Source organism: Podarcis muralis, chromosome 17 (genome assembly GCF_964188315.1).
Source record: "Podarcis muralis chromosome 17, rPodMur119.hap1.1, whole genome shotgun sequence".
Lineage (NCBI taxonomy): Eukaryota > Metazoa > Chordata > Lepidosauria > Squamata > Lacertidae > Podarcis > Podarcis muralis.
In genome coordinates this window covers 21,493,231-21,510,727 of record NC_135671.1, presented here as the reverse complement: position 1 = coordinate 21,510,727, position 17,497 = coordinate 21,493,231, and positions in this window count along the sequence as shown.

Sequence of the window (17,497 nt, the reverse complement as noted above, 5' to 3'; positions counted from 1 at the left end):
GTTTGAGGATCTATACAACTGTGTAGCATGCAGAAAACAGCATTCTTAGAGAAATCAAAGACTGGAACTGAGGGAAGCCGGGTGGGGTGGGGGTGGGTGGGTTTTGTGTGGGAGGGTGGGGGGAGGGAGGAAAAATGGGGAAAAAATAAGTATGATGTGTTTCTGGATAATATGTGTTGTTTTAATTTTGAATTTAAAAAAAGTTTTTTAAAAAAAAAATAGCCCTGAGTGGATCCATCAAAAATCCACAGTTCCATAACACAACAGGTAATGTGGTGTAACTGGTACATTAGAAACCAGGATAGAAGCACTAGCATCACACCTAGGAAAATGCGTACAATAATCTCTATGTCTGACTGTCCGCATCAGTCCAATAACAATTCTTTCCTTCCCTTGAAGTCCTGAATTACCAGGGCAGGATGAGCACGGATGCCAAAAGTTCTACCGGGGACTCATTGTCTTCTGACAGCAGGGTTATGCTGGCTGGGGCTGATGGGATAGTCCTAAATATCCAGAGGGCCCTAGGTAGAGGAACTCTGACATTTATGGAACCCTTGAGGTGGAAGACCAGCCCTCTATTTTTTATATATATGAATAACATATATATGTTAAGTGTGGATTGTTATGGAGCCAAAATGGCAATATCTGCATACAGGAGTGTCAAGGAGCTGTCAGTGAGCTGGGTCATGCACAAGGCAGGCACACACACAGAAGACAAGGAATGCAATTAGCTTTTCATTAACAGAAAACAACAACAATACAACAATGTCCCTGGTTCATCTCAATTCGATGAAGGTGTTGCTGAAACTTAGCTCTAGGCATAGCCTTCAAGCCTTTCACTCTGGATCCTTCTCAAGCAGGTGAAGGCTGTGTCAAGGGGGGTGGGCTCCTCCTCTGGGCCTGTCTGGTGCATTGCTCAGCAATGTGCAGGACCCTCCTCGAGTAGGGGCGTCAGAGGGGGAGGAGAGTCAGCAGGACTGGGATTGCCTGTGAACACACTGTGACTCTCAGCTGCTAATCCTGTCCTGGAAGGCCCTCTGTCTCCTGAGTCCCCTTAATCGCTTGAGTCTCCTGTTTCTATCAGCTCCCAGCTCATCCCTTCTGCTAACCGCTCCCCAGTGTCTCACCACCAAGCTCCAGGCTCTAAGGTGTCATCTTCGGAGCCCTCCTTGGTGGGCTCTTGGGAGGCAGGTTCCCACCACTCCTCTTCATCCAGCCTGTCCTTGACAAGGAGCAAGATACAGCACTCAAAGCCCATTGAAGCCTGAGCAGGCAAAGGTAAAGGACCCCTGGACGGTTGAGTCCATTCAAAGGCGACTATGTGGTTGTAGCACTCATCTCTCTTTCAGATCAAGGGAGTTGGCGTTTGTCCACAGACAGCTTTCCAGGTCATGTGGCCAGCAGGACTAAACCACTTCTGACGCATTGGAACACCATGACGGAAACCAGAGTGCGTGGAAACACCATTTACTTTCCCGCCCCTGTGGTACCTATTTATCTGCTTGCACTTTGACATGCTTTCAAACTGCTAGGTTGGCAGGAGCTGGGACAGAGCAACAGGAGCTTACCCTGTCACGGAGATTCAAACCGCCAACCTTCTGATCGGCAAGCCCAAGAGGCTCAGTGGTTTAGACCACAGCGCCACCCACATGCTCAGTGGGCACAGTATGCTAAGTGCCCTGTTGGAGGAGGAGCTATGCAAAAATAAAAATAAAAATGGAATGGACCATTCCGGAAGAGCATATGAACCCCTAACAATAGCATTCCATGCTGCATGTTGCAGGTGTCACTTGTACAAACTCAATGCAGATCAGACATTCATTGATTTGGCTCCTGTGGGCTTCTCTGCAGCAAAAATTGGCCAATATTTCCAAAACTTGGGGTATGTTTGATTCACTGAACTTATTTGTCCGGGACTTGCATGAGGAATTTAGTTTCCACACCAAGCCTTCCAGGGTTATTTTCTTTTCTAACAAAACCATCTTCTGTCACCAGAAGGGAGGAGCGTGAGTAGCTGTGATGAATTACTCCACTTTAGAAATAAAATGAAAACCTTTTGAGTGAATCCTTCAATTAAATGCATGAGGTATATGGGCAGCGGGAGGGGGAGAGAGAGGAGGGCTTGAGCTCGCATCCTCCTCTCCTCTAATTAAACCTCATCATAGGTAGGCATTTTGGCCTCATCCGGCCGGTATCTCCTTAGGTTCTCAGTTGGCTGCAAAGCCTTTCACAGTAACTGAGTGAAAACAAATAATAGCCAGGGCTTTAATTCCCAGATAAGAGACCAACCAGATGCCTCTGGGAAGACCACAAACAGGACCTGAGAACATTGGTCCTCTCCTGTGCTACTCAGCAACCCACACTGCCTTGAAAGCTGAAAACATGGAAGTGTTGGATCTAGAAGGCTTCAATAATGCATTTGGCTGGCACGCATATTTGTGGTATGATAAGGTAAAAGCACATAAAGCGTTTAAAAATCATATTGTTGGAAAAGCATTGTTTAATGTTTGGATAAGATATAAGGATTTGTTAGAAAAGAAAACCCTAAGATGGTTGTCACCAATGGAAGCGAAGGCACAGAAAAAACTCAATATGGAGGCCAAATGGCCGAAATATTGGGAAATTTTGGAACAAGATGGAGACAGAATAAAATTGCAGAGCTTTGAAAAATTGAAAAACAAAGTGCGAGATTGGCTCCATTATTACCAAATAATGGAGGCATACAAATTGGACAAAAAAGTTGGTTTCCAGTTGGAAAAATCAAAATTGGAAACAGAATTGTTAGATCCAAAAATTAAGAATTTGTCAAGAATGTATAACTTGCTGTTGAAATGGAACACTCAGGATGAAATGGTGAAATTAGCTATGATTAAATGGGCACAAGACGTTGGACATAACATAATGATGGCTGACTGGGAACAGTTATGGACCACAGGTATGAAATTCACGGCATGTAATGCCCTAAGAGAAAATTTAATGAAAATGATTTATAGGTGGTACATGACACCAGTCAAGCTTGAAAAAATTTACCATTTGCCCGACAATAAATGTTGGAAATGTAATGAGACTGAAGGTACATTCTTTCACCTTTGGTGGACATGCCCAAGGATTAAGACATTCTGGGAGATGATTTATAACGAAATGAAAAAGGTATTCAATATACCTTTCTGAAGAAACCAGAGGCCTTTCTCCTGGGCATGGTCGGCCAATTGGTGTTAAAGAAGGATAGAACCTTTTTTATGTATGCAACAACAGCAGCAAGAATACTCATTGCGAAGTATTGGAAGACACAAGATTTACCCACCCGGGAAGAATGGCAGATGAAGTTGATGGACTATATGGAACTGGCGGAAATGACTGGCAGAATCCGAGACCAGGGAGAAGAGTCGGTGGAAGAAGACTGGAAAAAGTTTAAAGACTATTTACAGAAATACTGTAAAATTAATGAATGTTAGAAGAATGTTGGAATGAAGTTATATGGCTTTAGTAGAAATGTTATAAGGAATTAAGTATAAATAGATTAATAGAATATTAAAGGGAAAAATAAGGTTAGAATGTGTTAAGATAATTACAGGATAGAAAACAGAGGAAGATGGAAAGGAATTGCTGAAACAATTAACAGAAGTGGAATACAAAAAGGGAGGTGTGAGGAGGTCATGGAAATAAGTGAATGAAAGATAAGATACTGAAATTGTTTGATGTGTTTTAAACTGTTTTTGTTTTGTTTTGTTAGTTTAATGTGTTAGTGTTATGTAGTGTCTCTGTATTGTATTGTATTGTTCTTTTTTTTTATAGTGTTTAAATTGTTGGAAAAGTAATAAATATTATTTTTTTTTAAAAAAAAAGAAAGCTGAAGGTAGCATATACCCAAGATAATGGTGAGTCTCCAATAGCCTCATCCTCAGGAATTTGCCCAATACTCTTTTAAAGCCATCAGAGTTGGCGGCTGTCACATTTTGCAGTAAGTAGCAAATTCCATGATTTAACCTTGCGCTTTGTGATAAGAGGACTTCATAACTGGACAATGGTCACCTAGAGAACTCGTCTTAGGTGATGGACAAATGTGATTAAGAACATAATATACCTATATACCTGAAGGAGCGTCTCCACCCCCATTGTTCTACCCGGACGCTGAGGTCCAGCGCCGAGGGCCTTCTGGTGGTTCCCTCATTGCGAGAAGCAAAGCTACAGGGAAGCAGGTAGAGAGCCTTTTCGGTAGTGGCACCCGCCCTGTGGAACGCCCTCCCATCAGATGTCAAAGAGATAAACAACTACCTGACATTTAGAAGACATCTGAAGGCAGCCCTGTTCAGGGAAGTTTTTAATGTGTGACTTTTTGATCTTTGTTGGAAGCTGCCCTGAGTGGCTGGGGAAACCCAGCCAGATGGGCGGGGTACAAATAATAAATTATTATTATTATTATTATTATTATTATTATTATTATTATTATTAAAGCAGAGGCGGAGCTAGCTGCTCTGGCACCCAGAGTGGCGCACATACTGTGCACCTGGGGACAGGGTGAGAGTCCCAGGGGGGCAATTGTTGCAGCAATCTGCATCCAGGGGGCAATTGGTGTAGCGATTGGTGCCCAGGGGGGCCGGGTGGTGATCCGCCATGGGGAGATTTTGTCACCCCCCCTCAGGGATGACACCCAGGGCACAACGCCCCCACCGCTCTCCCTTCCTACACCCCTGAATATAAAAGAGTAATAATGAGTAAGTAGTATATACCCCTTCTTTGGCTGTCCAAAATCTCTTATCCAGGGTTCAAAAACATTCTCTCTGACCACTTTTCATGCACCATATTTTTATAACGGTCCTCACATGCCCATCCTTCCTCGCCCTTGCATTCTTTTCTAAATTAAAAACGCGCCAACATGGTAGTCTTTCCTCACTGAGGAGTCACTCCAGACCCTGATAATTTGGTTGCCCTTTTCAGGACCTTTCCCGTCCTGCTCTACAATATCCTTTATGAGCTACAATAACCCAAAATGTTCAGATCTTTACCCACCTGGTGAAAGCAGCTCCCAGCCTACGTGGTCCTGAAAACATGAATCACATTATCACAGTTCATCTCACAAAGAGGATCTCAACTGAAAGTGTGCTGGATTACAAAGACCCAAGGTTCCCCTCTAGATACAAAACAGGATGTGTTTCTTTTGTACTAACTCAGGGCTAGGGAGCCTGTAGGTCTCCAGAGGTAACTGGACTCCACCTTCTCTATTCCCTGACCATTGGTCATGCTGGCTGGGGCTGATGAGAGTTCAGCAACATCTGGAAAGCCACCCATGCCCTAGTCCATGGGTAGGCAAACTAAGGCCCAGGAGCTGGATTTGGCCCAATCGCCTTCTCAATCTGGCCCACAGACGGTCCGGGAATTGGTGTGTTTTTACATGAGTAGAATGTGTGCTTTTATTTAAAATACATCTCTGAGTTATTTGTGGGGCATAGGAATTCATTCATCCCCCCCCCCCAAAATATATTCTGGCCCCCCACAAGGTCTAAGAGACAGTGGACCGGCCCCCTGCTGAAAAAGTTTGAGAACCCCTGCCCTAGTCTCTCCCTGAAGGATAGCTCAGTTGTTTACAGCATGGTGTTGATAACAGCAAGGTTGCAAGTTCGATGCCCACATGGGACAGCTGCCTATTCCTGCATTGCAGGGGGTTGGACTAGATGCTCCTCAGGGTCCCTTTCAACTCTACGATTCTGTGATTCTATGATTCAAAACAGCTAGAGATGCTGCCATCCTCTCGCTGCTATGGCCAACTCTGCAACACACCAACCTCATAATTCCCAGCAACCCATTCAACTTTGACCGTACAGTTAAAGCACACCCCATCCCCACAACATAGCTGTCAACTTACAGATTTGAAAAGAAGGGACCAGCAGCTTCAAAAATAAGGGATCAGCTGCCAAAATAAGGGATTTTCTGAACACAGGTATATTCAACTTCTGAGCCCCTCCGAGCCAAAGGCAGAAAGCCCAGCCAGCAGCCAAACGAAGCCTCAAGCGGTGGTTCCCACAGCGCAGCAACCCTGCAAAGGGGATGCAGCAAGGAAAACCACCGTCACCTCTCCGCTGGGAAGTGCTGAGCAAAGGCAACACAGCCGATTTGATCGGCACAAGGCATGCAAGCTCCACCCCCCAGTCAGTCTTAGACTCCTTATTGGGTGAGCAACGCAGCCAAGCAACACAGTTGGAGCCTCCCTCCTCCCTGGCCAGCAGGGAGGGAAGGAGAGGAGCTGCTTCCTTTGAAACCCGGAAAATTTAAGGGACATCATCAATAAGGGACAGCAGCTGGGATAAGGGAGTTTCCCACCAAATAAGGGACGGTTGACAGCTATGCCCCACAATATCCTGGAAGCTATAGTCTTACTGCTCACAGACCTACAGTTCCCAGCACCTTTAACAACTACAGTTCCCAAGGTTCGTGAAGGGTGTGTGTGCTCTTTACGTGTACAGCCGTGTTCTTGTATACTTTGGCTTCTTTTCCAGGAAAGCACATAACCAGGAAGCTTCCGCAACCCGTTCATCTTTTGCCTTTCCTTAAAAAACTCGGGCTTTCTTAATACAATCTCTGACATATAACATTTTCTGCATATTCCCCCGCTCAAACCTTTCAATCGCCCACCTCTTGCGTCCAATCATCACAGTTAGCATTCTGAAGGCAGCGACAGGCCATTATGGATGGAGGCAGAGCAGAACTCATGCCTCCAAATGATCTTCATGCACATTAAAATGTAGAGGAATCGGGGGGAGGTGTCTGCGAAAGAGCTTTCTTGCTGCAGCAGAAATCTGCAAGGAACCTGTCAACCTCTTCCTCTGCTCTCTCACTCCTGCCATACAGTGGAATGTGCAATCCTGTAGCCAACATGATGCTGTCTAGATGTTGTCCCCCCCAACTCCTACCTGTCCAAGCCAGAATGGCCAGGGAGCAGGGTGGATGAGAATTGGAGGCTAGCAACATCTGGAGGGCTCTAGGTTCACTGTTCTGGCTCTACAATAACCCCTGAACTAAGGATAAATTTTAAAAAAGCAATTCCCTCTAAGCTCCTTTCTTTCCCTTGCTCCTCTCTCTCTCTCTCCACCCTCTTCCCTCCCTCCTTAAGCTGTGCACATGCCGTACCTAAAGCCAGTGGTAGAGGAAAGGATGTGTGGGGGTGGGTGATGCGGCCCAGGTGTGATCACTGAGGAGGGTGAGAAAATGACAAAAATATGAGTTAAAAAAATATGGGGCTCACGGAACTTTTTAGTTCAGTCAACAAACGTAATGAAACGTCGCTGGCACTGGGTGCCATACTGCAGGGGCTGGCACTTACCACAGGGCCTGCAGCACACCCGAGCCACACCTCTCTCCTGGGAGTCACGTGGTGGCTCGGGCGCCTCCAGGCTCCGCGCTGCCTGAAATGGCAGTGTGGGGCTTGCGTCTGCCCACTGCCTCTCCCTCAGCCACCCCACAGCTGAGGGGGAGGCAGCGGAGAGGCTCCATGCAGTGCACCCCGCCCCCATGGGTGGCTTGCCCCACCCCCAGCTGCAGGATGCATGCGCCGCCCCGGGCACCCAAGCGGATAGCTACGCCACTGCCTAAAGCGCATTCAAAGTGCATCTCCCCCCTCTAAGAGTTCTGGGCATTGTAGTTTGCTCTCCACAGACATCCAATTCCCAGAAACCCTTCACAAACCTAATTCTTTGAGCAACGAAATGACCTTCAAATGTGTTTCAGCTCATCCACACTTAGCCTTCGCTCTGCATTTCAAGGAACAGGTTCAGGCTTTCCATGTCAGGTGTGCGTGCAGGAGCCAGGCCCTGTGACCAATAGGACTTTGCAGGACTGGGGCCTTCCTAAGTTTGTTCTGAAGAGACAAGGTGTGGCCACACAGGTGAGGCCGATTGGTAACCCACAGCACCTGGTGGCAAGAGCTGGGAAGGGGAGGGATATAAGGGCAGCATTTCCCTTCAGCTCTTTACCACAGCAACACGTTTCCTGCCTTGCTGTGTTTGGCTTATTTCTTCCTGATCTTTGAACCTCGGCTTCTTGACTCCCTGCTTCTTGACCCTCAGACCCTTGACTTCTTGACTCCTTGCTTCTTGATCCACAGACCCCTGGCTTTGTGACTCCTTCCTTCCTGACTCCTGGCTTTTGGACCCCCGTTCGTGCTCCCACCCCGCCATCTTGGCCCCGGTCCCGACATCCCCAGCCGGGACTTCGATTGCCCATGAACCGGACTGTGACATTCTGTGTCTGAGTACTTCCTGCCCTCCTGTTGTCCACGAAAATGCACGCTTTACTGTTGAATCAGAGCAAACGACAATCTGCGGATCCAATGATAAATAGAAGGTTTTTCTGGGAGAAGGGGAAACGCTGGGACATGGACTGGGAAAATGCAATAAGAACACGACCAACATATGCTGGAAGTGTAAAGTTAAAGAGGGTACATTTCATCATATGTGGTGGACCTGTAAAATAGCTCAGGCCTTCTGGGAAATGATTTATAATGAACTGAAGAAAAATGTTTAAAATAACTTTTGTTAAAAAACCTGAGGCCTTTTTATTAGGTAAAATAGGAGAAGAATTACCAAAGGATAAGAAAGTACTGTTTATATATGCGACAACAGCGGCAAGAATATTATTTGCCTAGGGATGGAAAGAAGAAAGAGCCCCATTGAAAGAAGAATGGATACCGAAGATGATGGACTATGTGGAGATGGCAAGGCTGGCAGGGAAGATCAGGCACCAAGAAGGTAGCAAATTTAATAGAGAATGACATAACTTTATAGAATATATAAAGAACACTAAAAATCTAAAAACGTTAGCAGGATTGAGGTAGCACTTGTAATTTAAAATAACAAAGGGTAAAAATGAAGTACAATAATTTGGATAAAAGCAATCAGATGCAGCTAAAAATGGAAGATAAATTTTGGAAGCCAAGGGAGGGCTGGGGGGGGGGGAGTCCGGGGGTTCAGGAAACCCCATAAACGTATTGATATGGACTATGGTTTAATGTAAACAAGTGTGTGTGTGTGTGTGTGTGTGTGTGTAAATGTTGTTTTTTTTGAAACTTTGATTATAAAGGTATATCTATATAGATATATAGATATATAAAGACTGGAAAAATGCAGACCTCTGCCTAGAAAGCACAGTGTGGATAAGCCCTCAGAGTCAGACACACCTAAGGGTAGATCTACACACACGTGTGTGTGTGTGTGTGTGTGTGTGTGTGTGTGCTATAAATAAGTCACAAATTTAATTGTTATAACAAAAGAGGGAAAAAAAACTATGTAAAATCGCATGGAAAAGTTTTCTGCTCTACAGCGCCATCGGTGTTGCATATTTATAACACTCAAAATGCTGTTTTTTGACTCAATATCTCCGCTTTCTGATTGTTCCCTGGAATTTAGTCACAGGGGAAGATCGTAGAAACAAAAGGTGGGTGTGTACTGTTTGAGAGATATGCAGCGTATTGTTATAGATTTTGCGGAGTGTATGGGCTTGCTTCCCTTTTACTGGTACAGGACAGGTGCATTTTCAAAGTTCATGTCAGCAGGAGGATCTGTGTTCAAAGAGCAAGGAGCCATGGGTGGCTTGCGTTCTCTGTACAAGGTGGACTCATTTTTACCGTGTGACTAAATAGTAAAAAAACAGTAAGCGTAAATGCACCGGGATGTTCACCATGGAGATATCCCCTCTAAATCCTAGAAATCAGTATTATTTGGGATGTGAAGGGAAAAATACAAGCTGCAGAGGAATTCCTGAGCTGGCCTATGGAAAACGACCTGGCCAAGCTAGGGCTATTAAGGAACAATACAGGGCCTTTGAGGGCCATTGACAATGCAAGAGAACTGTTCTTCCTCCCTGCCCTGAGGTGTGAACAAAGACGGGGTTTGGAAGGTTGTCGGGGTAATTGGGTGTGAAGTGATAGGAAGAGTCCTGAACAAGGGTTTCTGGGAAGAAGAAGGGAAGGAAGAGAGACTGGGATCCATCTTTGGCAGGCTGGCTGAAGGCTGGCTGGGAGAGATGCCTTGGACTCCAGGGCTACACTGCTGTGGGGGACAAGCCCCTCGTAAAATAACCATGCTGTAAGATCTGGACTCCATGCTGATTGAAGGTGTAAATAGGGGGATAAACCATATTTCTTAAAGGTGTAACAGTCTTAACCACTCTTCAGTTTTGCAAAGGAACACAGACCCTGGGTGAGTGTCTGGAATCCCATGGGCTTTCCCCACCACTCGACAGAGATGGGGAGGAACCCAACTTTTGTAACAGTATCCCCCCCCCCCCCCGATGTCCTGTGTCGTGACCTCCTGTAACACTTCTTCCTTCCCTGAGAATGTCTGGATGGGTGGAAGAAATGAAAAACCAGCCGACGAGGCACAGTCGAGGAGAAAATATCCTGAGTATTGTTTATTTAACTGCAACATCCAATGGGAATAGCTTTTTCTTGTTCCGTACAGGCAACCCTCATTAACACTAACCAGAGTAATATGTATTCATCAGGAGCAGGAGCCTATCATTAAAACTCACCATGTAGCAACTGCTTTAAAAGGGAAAAATTTAATTAAATGCTTGGAGGTATTTTGGATTAGCAATCTAAGTTAAAATGCAATCACTAAATGATCTGATACTGTAAGATCAATTATTGATAGTGCAAAGATGACAGCATGAGGATGATAAAACCAAATTGAGGGCAAGTGCTGAGAAGCACCTCTCCCTCTGAGATGAATGTGAGGGTGGAATAGGGATGTGCCATTTAGAAGACTTGAGCTCTAGGAGTGCACAAAACTCGCCAGCCAGGGTAGCAAAATAGCTACTCCCCAGCTATGCCTTAATACCAAAAAAACAAAAACAAACAAACCCTCCCTTTATCACTTCACCAATGGTGGCAATGTTATTTCTGGTGCAAACAACTAGTTTTCACTTTTCTTAGCTTGGTTTATGCTTCTGTTGTCAGGGATATTTGGTCCATGAAGACCCTGAGCTGGTTACTCCAATACAGGCTCGTTCCACAGCCTGGAATGCAAACTGCAGGACTGACCCTTCCATGAGGCAGAGTCAGGCAGCTGCCTCAGGTGGCAAATTCTGAGGAACTGGAAGTGGCTAGATATCTGTGCCATGCGGTCTAGGATCGGACTCCATTTGGTTCAGGAGAAGGGAGGCAGCCCCCACCATTCCTCCTCAGTCCAGCCCCTGACAATAGGGTTGCCATATTTTAAGAGGTAAAAATCCAGACACAAGAAGTTGTTGAGCTTTTTTTTTCTTCTTCACTTTTTTTTAAAAAAGCATAACCTCAAAATGCAGGATGTTTGCTTAAAAATGTAAAATCCCCCCCCCCGAATGGGCATGTAGGACCCCCAAAAGAGGACATGTCCGGGAATTCCCAGATGTATAAAAAGGTAAAGGAGCCCTGACAGTTAAGTCCAGTTGCGAACGACTCTAGGGTTGCGGCGCCCATCTTGCTTTACTGGCCGAGGGAGCTGACGTTTGTCTGCAGACGGTTTTTCCAGGTCATGTGGCCACCATGACTAAGCCGCTTCTGGCGAAACCAGAGCAGCGCACGGAAACGCAGTTTACCTTCCCGCCAGAGCGGTACCTATTTATCTACTTGCACTTTGATGTGCTTTCGCTGGGACCGAAAAATGGGAGCTCACCCCATTGCGGGGATTCGAACCGCCGACCTTCCAATCAGCAAGCTTAGTGGTTTAGACCACAGGCAACCCTAATTAAAAGGTGCAAGCAAGGTCTGATGCACATTGTGATATAGATGAGGTGCTTCATTGGTACCCAGGTGTACTTTGCTGGGTTGGGGTGATTGTGGGATTTGAAATATCATTCAAGGCTGTGGTCAGCTGCCTCTGATGAACATATGGTGTTCCATATGCACACAGTCTTCTCTGTTCTCTTCAGTGAGTATGCAGATGTTTCATAGATGCAACAGGGAATCCAGGTTCATTTCCACAACCCCACTCCAAATGGTTAGGTTTAATCTTTATTCTAGTTTACATGGAGACTGTACAGGGAGTGGTTCTGGGAATCCCACTCCCATCACATTATATTCAGGCTTTTAAAATAAGATCGGTGATGCTTTCACCATTAGACCAAATTAGATTGCTTTTAAATTCCACAGACCATTCCTTCCCCAACCTGCCAATATTCATTGTCGGATTTTTCTGAAGGCAGCTGGCGTGATCATCTGAGGGACCAGAATCTGGCCAGAATTGCTGGGATATATTTCCTAGCTAGCTTATAGGTGGCAAATCTTGCACTGATGGAAATGCAAAATATTTGGTGTGGGGTTTTCGTTTTTGTTTCAAAATGTGATTAAGTGCCTTTTTTGGGAGGGGGGGCGCATCAGCAAAGGGAAATAAGCACCACTGATCCCTTTCAATATATATTTTTTGTCAGTTAGCCATTGAATATAAGATCATATTACCATTTTCACTCAAATGAAAAGGTTTTCTTGCACTTCCTATGATCAGAGAAAGGAACATGCTGTGGACTTAGCTTAAATAACCTCTGGTCCCACCCCTAAATTGGCAACATCAAATTTACCCCAGTAACACCAGCTAACAATCTGATCCAAGCCCCTTGAATCAACCTGGCTGGCAACTGTGGGTGTTTTGTCTGGCCCCATCCGCAACACGTGCTCTCTTTTAGTGAGAACACGCTTTGTGATGGTAAATACTTTATTTCCTGATTCCAGGTCACAAGCTCAACCCATTCATACACAAATACGCTCTTAAGACAGGTAAGCAAAAGAAAATGGAGAGGCTTTCCCATTTCCTTCCTCCTTGCGGAGAAATATTTGAGGTCGATTTGGGACAGTCAAAATGGCTTCAGGATTGCTCTCCTGTACTATTTCAGACACGTGGTTTATATACTTATGTTTGTGTTTGCCTTGTACATTTATGAACGTTTATTTTATATTTGGGACCTTAGAATTCTTCTAACAATAACATTGAGCCAGATGAACTGGTTCATTATGGTCTGGCTCATTATAAGGCAGCTTCTTGCATTGCCCTAAGAGGAATGATTTTGCCTGGGGGTGGCAAAAGTGTGACATTGAAGATTCCTCTCTCTCTCTCTCTCTCTCTCTCTCTCTCTCTCTCTCCTGGACTTCAGCTACATCAGTACAATTGAAAATAGTTTATTTTGAACTGAAAGGGTCTGACATACATGCAGTTTCATTTGAAAACCGGACGATATCGATATTTCACTGAGACAGAGGGAACCAAATGGAATAGAGCCCAGCTTGCCAAATGCAAAATGCCATGTACAGTGTGGTGGAAGGGCAAGAGAGAGTCATGTGTTGCAATTCGCACCCGCTCTCCCTCCCTTTGTTGTTTGCATCTATTTATTTATTTATTTATTTATTTTAAGGGGAGGAACGCTTTGCAGACGTCGAGTCCATTACCGAAATGAATGGATTCAATATCTGTGCAATGATGTGTTAAAAAACGAAAGAAACATCATTAAATGTCAGAGATGTTATTAACACATTTTCCTTCTTCTTACCCGAATGAAACAGGCATTATCTCACCAGGTAGCATGCAACCCGCTTGCTATTTGCGAGGAGTGTGACTTGGTGGTTGGGCTGTCCCCAGGAGGCAGGAGACAATGCCTGTAATAGTTATGCCCGCATGCCTCTCCAGGCTCTGTCTTCCTGTGTGTGCTCATACATACTCAACCATTGCTACACAGAAATGGCAAAAAAAATACTTGTTATGCAGAAAACCCGCTGGTTGTCTATTTAAACCTGCATTAGGAAACCATGATTTTTGTGCAAATGCAGGCCATAATTCCCCCCCCCCCCCATTCTATCCCCCCTACCCTTCTGCCAGTGAATAATGGAGTGAATCTGAGGATCAGCTCCTGGAGACAGAGCTTTTGTTAGTTACCAGCAAGCACAAAGCTTTTTACTACTTTCCAGGAGTGAGTTATACTTGGCCAGCTGCTTGGGCCTGGGTGGAAATAAACTGGTCTTTCCCAGTTGCTTGGCAGAAAAAATGATAAGGGCCAAAGTTGAACCAAACCGTGTAGTGGAAATGCGGAAGACAATTGTATTTTGAGGAGTTAGGTGGCGTGTCCCTTTCCCTTTAACATCCCCAGTTTGATTCTTGTGTTTCACACACCTATCGGGAGTTTATTGGGTTCTTCTGTCTTGCAACGGCCTTGGTCCTGTATACCTGAAGGAGCATCTCCACCCCCATTGTTCAGCCCGGACACTGAGATCCAGCACCGAGGGTCTTCTGGCGGTTCCCTCATTGCAAGAAGTGAGGTTACAGGGAACCAGACAGAGGGCCTTCTCGGTAATGGCGCCCGCCCTGTGGAACACCCTCCCTTCAGATGTGAAGGAAATAAGCAGCTATCCTATCTTTAAAAGACATCTGAAGGCAGCCCTGTTCAGGGAAGTTTTTAATATTAAACACTGTATTGTTTTTAACACTTGATTGGGAGCCGCCCAGAGTGGCTGGGGAAACTCAGCCAGATGGGCGGGGTATAAATAATATATTAATATTATTATTGCAAGTGCTGGCTGGATGCCCGGCTGCAGGTAGTGGGAGACTCTCAGCCGCTCTGTATTAGATTCATCTCAGGGTCCTGCGCTAATCATGAGTAATGCCAGGTGCACTTGATTACATCAAGGCAGGCTATAAAAGCCATAGGTGGGAAGGGCCCGGAGAGCTGTTACCCAGGTCAAAGGACCTGATGCTGGGAGACCGATGGTCGGGGTCTTTCTCCTGCTGCTCTACCTGGGGCTCCGGGCAGCTGAAGGGGAGTTGGGTAGCCCCTGTTGGGTATGTTTTATTTTATGCTTTGCATGCCTGCTGTTTATTTGTTAATAAAACTGTTTTGGTACGCAGGCTGAGACCCTACCTGCCCGCAGACTGTCTCGCCAGAGTGCTGCATGCTCTAGTTATCTCCCGCTTGGACTACTGCAATGCGCTCTACGTGGGGCTACCTTTGAAGGTGACCCGGAAACTACAATTAATCCAGAATGCGGCAGCTAGACTGGTGACTGGGGGCGGCCACCGAGACCACATAACACTGGTCTTGAAAGACCTACATTGGCTCCCAGTACATTTCCGAGCACAATTCAAAGTGTTGGTGTTGACCTTTAAAGCCTAATAATAATAATAATAATAATAATAATAATAATTTATTATTTGTACCCTGCCCATCTGGCTGGGTTTCCCCAGCCACTCTGGGCGGCTTCCATAGAAACCAAAAAACACTAAAATATCATACATTAAAAACTTCCCTGAACAGGGCTTCCCTAAATGGTCTTGGCCCAGTATACCTGAAGGAGCGTCTCCACCCCCATCATTCTGCCCAGACGCTGAGGTCCAGCGCCGAGGGCCTTCTGGCGGTTCCCTCATTGCGAGAAGCAAAGCTACAGGGAACCAGGCAGAGGGCCTTCTCAGTAGTGGCACCCGCCCTGTGGAACGCCCTCCCATCAGATGTCAAAGAGATAAACAACTACCAGACATTCAGAAGACATCTTAAGGCAGCCCCGTTCAGGGAAGTTTTTAATGTATGACATATTAGTGTATTTTTGGTCTTTGTGAAAGCTGCCCAGAGTGGCTGGGGAAACCCAGCCAGATGGGCGGGGTACAAATAAATTATTATTATTATTATTATTATTATTATTATTATTATTATTATTATTATTATTGGTTCCCCTTCCACCTCCTCATTCCTTTTGTCCTGATATCCTTGGAAAGAACTGCTGTATTTGGCAGCACACACCATGCCCTCACCCAAACCGTACACCTTAAGCACATGTAAAACAAATGGCTCCCCCCTCAAAGTTAAGGGTTAAGGGTGCTAGGAATTATAGCTCCATGAAGGGTAAACTGCATTTCCTGGGATTCTTTGGGGGAAGCCATGAGCTTCTGGTGTGAGCGATGCCTCAACGCCTTCTACATGCACTTTGCCAGGAAGATTTTGGGCATCACGTGGCAGGACAGAGTCTCAAACACAGATGGGCTCTCCAAAGCCCACATTTCCCAGCATGTTTGCGCTCCTGCCTCAGCAACGTCTCCCCTGGTTTGGTCACATTGACAGAATGGAACATGCCATTACCCTATGGGGAGCTGGCTTCAGGCACTAGGCCCATTGACAAAGATGTCTGCAAGCGTGACATGAAGGCTGGCAACGTCAACTCAGTTGACCTTGGCCCAGTAGACCTGAAGGAGCGTCTCCACCCCCATCATTCAGCTCAGACACTAAGGTCCAACTCCAAGGGACTTCTGGCGGTTCCCTCACTGCAAGAAGTGAGGTTACAGGGAACCAGGCAGAAGGCCTTCTCGGTGGTGGCGACCACCCTGTGGAACGCCCTCCCATCAGATGTCAAGGAAATAAACAACTATCTTACTTTTAGAAGACATCTGAAGGCAGCCCTGTTTAGGGAAGTTTTTAATGTTTGATGTTTTATTGTGTTTTTAATATTCTGTAGAGTTGCTGGAGAAACCCAGCCAGATGGGCGGGGTATAATTAATAAATTATTATTATTATTATTATTATTATTATTAACCCCACCGTGTGGGAATTCCTTGCCTGAACACTGAACACAGTTCCTGGAGACAGACCATCAGTTTGTGTATCCACAGCAGTGACCAGAGGACGAATGACCACTGGGAGAAGAAACACCATGATGCATCTGTAACAGTGAAACTGGTTGCCTTCATCTGCCCTAGCTGCAAAAAACATGTCTCTCCTATATTGGTATTTCCAGCCACAGCAGGCGCTGTAACCTTCCAGCAGTTTGACTTCACCTTTAAAGGAGCACTCCTCCATTGTCTCCCGAGACAGACGGATGCCAACAAAATCTATAGCATGGATGTATCCCGTATCGCTCCCTTGATTTTGAAGTGGGACAACAAATCGGTTCTAAACCAATTATTCATGGACAGAGATCACATGTACCAGGGGAATTGTACTATGTCCATGGCTTTCCCCCCCACCTGGAACTTATGGGAACTCAGTTCTGATACCTCTCAGGTGTGCGATGTTGTCATTATAAGAGAACAAGTGTGAGTTCTGGTGCCTCTTTTTCTAGAAAAATAGCACTGCATACATTTCTACACCCCTGCTTACATACTCCAGAATTGGCAGGTTCCCAGTCCTGTTTTGCACCAGGTAATGTGACAGGCTGCCCTTCTGTGTGTGAAATGGCTCTGAGAATGAGCATCAGTGAAAGAAAACAAAGCTTTGTTAGGCAGCAAAGAAAATATGTTCTATAACAGTGTATGCAGGAGGTCCTTCTGTTTGCCTGTAATAACTACCAATGAGTAAAATTGGGGTAGGGAGGGAAGGAGGAGCCAAAGTTTGAGTTGTCACACTTGAACAGGAAGATATTCCCTACAATCATCCCCCACAGAGATGCTACAGCTGTCACTTTCTGTTTGATGTTTAGAGCTACCATCTCCATCTTTCAAGATGGTCATTAGAAGAATTATTTTTACAGGATTGGTGCGTGAGTTTTCTTTTTTCTTCTCCC